The sequence below is a fragment of the Aquila chrysaetos genome, chromosome Z (assembly GCF_900496995.4).
Source record: "Aquila chrysaetos chrysaetos chromosome Z, bAquChr1.4, whole genome shotgun sequence".
In the NCBI taxonomy this organism is placed as follows: domain Eukaryota; kingdom Metazoa; phylum Chordata; class Aves; order Accipitriformes; family Accipitridae; genus Aquila; species Aquila chrysaetos.
Window position 1 is genome coordinate 61,453,782 of NC_044030.1, and position 6,000 is coordinate 61,459,781.

Below are 6,000 nucleotides of genomic sequence, written 5' to 3' on the forward strand. Positions count from 1 at the left end.
ACCAATATTTAGCTATCAATATGATACATTTATCATCAATATCTAGCCAATACTACCAATAATTTAGCAGGAGAGGTTAGATGAAAATACTCTGATGTATCATTAGGGAGACAGAGTGTCTGGAATGAAAGACTCCAGTATCATTTATATTTCTTGTGTTACTGTGTTCCAAAATTGCATCACTGCAGACCAGGAGGATTTTTTAGAGTGTCTTCCCTTTACTAGTGGGTGGGTTTACCTACACAGAAGTCTGCACAGCTCTGAGTCCTCAAATTACAAACATCCAGGTAGCAGATTTTGGCATAGATGTTTGCAGATGATGAAATTCACAATCTAACTTAGAAGAATGGGATTTGAGCATAAACAGCCTGTTTTATTACTGCTCAACTGCTTGTGTTACTAACTATAGTCACACAAAGGGAGCTAAATGCTGTGGGTTTGCATTTTGGGGTTTTTGTTTGTTTTTACGATATAATTTGCAAAAACATCAATAACCATAAAAGCAAATTAGTAAAGAAATTAACACCCCAAATCCTGAGTATAAAGCACAGGATGGAAAGAGGTGCCCAAACAGATGTCAGAATATGTTGGATAAACTGGGCTTGTGAAGGAGGCCTGTCATCAGAGCAGTCATTTCTCTTGAAAGTCAGTGATGATCCAGTGGAGCTGCAATGTCACAGAATCATAGAATCACAGAATGGTTTGGGTTGTCAGGGACCTTTAAAGGTCATCTAGTCCAATCACTCTGCAATGAGCAGGGACATCTTCAACTAGATCAGGTTGCTCAAAGCCTCATCCAACATGAATGTTTCCAGGAATGGGGCATCTGTCCTGCCAAATCCTCTTTCACATTTTTCACAGCATTTCAGCTCACAGGTGAATAGGAAGCTATTAAGGATATCTAGCTATCCATAAGCCTATCATTTTGTAACTGAATATTAGATAGCAAAGAGTAGGCAGCCATGGGGAGAAGTTGCAAATAGCACACCCAAGCTCTGGAAATAAACTCTTCAGTGTAGCAAGGACAGTCACAGAAAGAAATAGCAAGTGAAGTCTCAACACTGTCTACACACGCTGAGACAGCAGCAGGTTACATGGCAGTTGGTCCAGCCGAGGCTCACTGGATACAACAAAAACATTCTTGTTCACATTAATGCTTCTTCCTAATAATAATTCAGAAAACAACCACTCAAAAAGTTCATACATCAACATGATTGCCAGAAGAGCAGCTCTGAAATAGTTTTTCCTATAACACATTTTCAATTAATCATGCTGATGAGAAGAGAAAGTGTTTTCACTAAGTTTATTCAGAGTGCTCCAAAATCCCAGTTTAGCCTGAAAGCCTCTGAGTGCCTCACTTTGATTACATGCAGCTTTATTAATGAACAATGCATTGACAGTAACTTTCTGTGGTGATGAAAAAGCTATTCAGACACACAAGTCTCAAAAAGACTACGGAAATCTCAGAATGACCTGACAAAACTAGCTGAATAAGCAACGTGAAAGTTGATGAAATAAAACATAAAAGTGTAAGGAGGAAGCATCCTTGTATGTAGCTCAGTGAAGTTCCAAACTTGAAAATGGCTGTGCTCGACAAAAGCAGGCAAGGTGTTTGGATGTATCTGAAATTGGATGATAATAAAGCAGAAAATAAAATGTCATCGTATTTTATGGCATTATAAATACTTTACCTTCTCTGGAATACTGTGCTCAGTTCTGCTCACTGAATCTAAAAGACATGTTTGCAGAATTACGCTGTGTCTGTACTGCACCAGACAAAAGAGCAGAAGACAGCCCAGAGTACTCCCCATCAAGCTCCACCTATCCATGTTGCTATACCTGTAATGTCAAAAGGACAACTCATATGCAAACAGCCTACCTATACAGCCTGCACCTCGGGTACAGAAGACTGGATCTGTTATTTTTCTGCCCGGCCTCAGCCAGGTCATACTGCTGTGCTGGGTTGTGTGGCAGTGGGCCAGGCTGAGCCCTCTGCGCTCACCACACTGAAGGTAGGATGGGCTGCAGCTGAATCTCACCACATGCCCTTACCAAAGTCCAATCTTACGTCCAAACAATGAAAAGATGAAGTAGGTTGGACTTGAGCTCAAGGTTGGACGTGGGATGACCATGCAGTATTGGAATGGCCCCAGAAGACCTGGAGAAGGAAAATCATTAGAAGGGAATGGAGATAGATAGAGGCATGGAAAAACTCACACACAGAGAAAGGCTCAAGAGATCTGGATTTATTTTCTATGAAAAAGGACGCCAATAATAGAGGATGTGATAAAAATATTTAAAATAACAAGTAGCCTGTAGAAGAAACTTTCCTTTCTGTCTTACAACAGAAGTAAAATGAGAAGACAGCAGATTCAAAACAGTGAAAGGTTTGTTTTCAGCTGGCAATTAACAAAACAAAGTCACTGGATATCAGTGAAAGCAAGAACAACAGTATTCAGAGGAAGAGTTATCCTCTGCCATGAGAAACAGAATACTCTGTGTTAATGCCAAAGAGTTTTGGAAGAGTCATAAAGGTTGAGCTTTGATGATTAAGCTAGTCTCCAGATACCAAGAGTTAATCCAAAAATGTCTTTCATGTGAAACACATAAGCCCACATCTTCCTCCTGTTTATACTACCTTCTGAAGCAGATGCCACCTTGGAGAGGGGACCCTGGCCTAGACTGATGTTCATGATGATAATAATTGCAGTGCTTGTCTCCTAGTTTAAAATGACGTTTATTTAAAACATTGGAAAGGAGTGCTAGTTTAGTGGTAATTTAGAAACAGAGGACAAATTGTGGTGGCTGAACATTATCATTCCTGAAGAACAGTGAATAGAAGGAGATTTAATCATGACTTATTATGTGTACTTGCTAAGTACCAGTATTTAGTGCAGCACCAATTCACTGTAGAGATTAGAGGTCCAATCCTTTAAACCTTTATTCAAGCAAAGAAGCTCTTTTTGCCACCAGGGACTGATCCCTCAGATGAACATTATCAAATTAGGCCAAAAAGCCTCGCATAACATTTTATGTTGACCTGACACTCAGTGAAGGAACATTTTGACAAAATGGCAAAGGTCATTCTTCTCATGCTGGGTTAAAAATTCCAGGAATCAGAAACTAAGAAAGAGAGATGCAATAGGTGCCAGAAAGTACACTCCAGGAGCATGCAGTGGCTTCCCTTGCACTTGCATCCTGGGCTTTCATTAAAAGAAAGCACAGGGAACAGCGGTGACGTGGATTTGTGATACAGTCAGGGTGCGAACCCATGAGATGTCCTCAGGTCTCCCAGCTTAGACAGCTCCATCACCTTTCCACTGATGATCAAACCTCAGATACTAAATGGATGCTTTCAACCACGGAGGAGGCTGTGAACCAAGACGGAGGTCATCATCCACGTGGTGATAACAGAACAAAATTAATTCAGTTTGATGCTCTTTCATGATAGCCTTGGTTTTGAGTTAAGAAAAGGACTGACATTATTGTAAGAGAACTTCTGATTGGATTAAATTGTTTTTAGTGTAATTGGAAAAGTGTTAATGAAAAGGAAGAGGCAAAAAAGAACAACAGATCCTCAGAGAGCTGCATGCTAGCATTTAGTTAGAAAAATTTAAATCAGTAATGAACAATTCAGGTTTGCTGCACACATCTCTAAAAGATATATTAAGATATCTCACTCTCAGTCTGAATTCTTCTGTGTTACAAGGCAAATTAAAATCAAGTCTGCATTCTGGTTTTTTAAAGTAGAATTAACCCAAATACTTACAGAGACATATGTATTATTTGGGACTTTTCTGACAGATAATTTTCTACCATTTTCTGTATTCTTAAAATACAAAAAAGACTTGGTTAAATTCTGTCCTGGAGAGTAGGTGTACCATCCTAGAGCACAGCTATATCATTGTGTTCTCCTTTTCTCATGGAGTAGGATAACCATTTGTGTGAACTGTGGCATCTGAACCAGCTAATACCATTGATACAGATGGAGTTTAGGCAGCTTTAAATCTGTGTTCTGTAAAATTCACAACTTTCTACTTTTAAGATTTTCTTCCCCTTTCCCTTAGTCCAGAAGAGGATACACATTCAATTTTAGTAAAATAATCTTTTGGTACATCTACAGGGACCATTTCTGATATAGAATTAAATTGTGGTGCAGGCAGAATCTTTATTACATTTACATGACCCCATAAAGATAACTTTAATAGTTCCCCATAGAGCAAAACCCTCCTTAATTTTGTTAATTATTTTCCCCCGGTTATGCTTAGCTATGTCTTCTAATTCAGTATTGATCTTGATACTGAGGTCTGTCAAATACTTAGCAATCTACTTAAATCCCCATTGGGGAAAAAGGTTTGAGGGACAGATCCTAGTCAGAGCTCATGCTTTAGAGTTGCACCAATAATTCTAACCAGAAATCCTTATTTTCTGCCTGCCTTTCTTTTGATACACTGGTAAATGAATGCTTATTACATTACAGAAATTAAGAATTGAGCATGATTTCTGTCTAGAGCTTCTAAAATTACTTCTTATGAATTGACTCCTGAGTCTATAACTGGTGATAGAGGTGATGACTCCACAGCCCCCAAAAGAAGGACTCACAAGGGAGGAGCCCATCCCACTTCATCTGGTTTGGTTGGCCTTCAGTGAACACAGATCCCTAGCAAAACAGGAATTAAACATTTTGCATAACTGATGAACTGATAATCTCATCTCATGCCTGGAATTCCCAGATATACGTAAGGCAGCTTTTTTAATTGCATCAGGAGTGCATTTTCAAAGTGAATTTTCTGACCATCACCACTTGCGTTGCTTCACATTGCAAGGTGGTGGTAGAGAGCACAGATTGGATTCCCTTGGGATTGAACAGCAGAAGATGCACTACAATTGCTAAGGAGCATTCAGTTCACGTGACTCCAGGATGTCCCCATGCTTAAAACCCATTTAGTGTGGAGGTAGGGTCTTCAGCACTGACTTTTATCCTGCTTATCTGTTCTCACTTCACTGCTTGTTAATATAAATGTAACTTTAGAAATAAATTCTGCCATGAGATATTCTTGGTGTTTGTTTGATAATTAGAGTAAGTAGTTCTAATTAATCTCTATATTTACGTCAAAGTCCAAGGGCATTCTGCCATCCACTCTCCTATCCCGCCACCCATCCTGTGCATGGTGTGCACAGCAGCAAATATCCTAAAGAGAGATATAAACTTATCCAATTCTTTTAGACTGAGCTTTTGATATTCTGATCTGGAAATTAGACAATGCTGTAAGCTAGAACATGATGCTATGACAAAAAACCAAAGTAAGTTGTTTGGCCACACATTATCATCTAAATCAGAGATATAAATGTAGATACTTGTTTGTTTTTCATACTGTGTGCATTGGTGTACAAGCATTTCAGATACACTCCTGAGCCCCCCGTGCTCCCAGGAGAAGTGTAAATGTTCCCACTAGCATTGCCACCCTTAGGTGATGCCATGCCAACCCTTGGCTTACCTATCCCAGTTGTGTTGGTATCCCCTTCTCCCAGTGATTCTAGTTTAAAGCTCTCTCGATCAGTCCCAACAGCTTATGCCCAAAGATGCATTTTCCCCATTGGGACAGGTGGATCCCATCAGGCCTCATTCCTGTCATGCCGTACCAATCTGGGATGCTTTTTGCAGGTCTTTAATGCTACAATTCAATGAGCCGTTCACACTCATGTACCCATACATTTTTTAAACCTGTAACATCAATAAAATAGAGATATATTTGTGTGATAATTAGCTACTTTAGACCAGTCCTTCTTCACATATGAGACAACACACCAGCTTGGAAGTGTTTATAATAAATTATCTATATTGTGTTAATCTATTTCCTTTTTTGTACAAACCGTCCAGACAGAAATCTCCTCACATGCTTAAAGCTGGAATGTTTGTGATTTTCAAAGTATGGATGTGCAGTTCTGGAAGTAAAAATTCATCTACCAGCTGGTGACAGCAGAATTAAATATGGGATT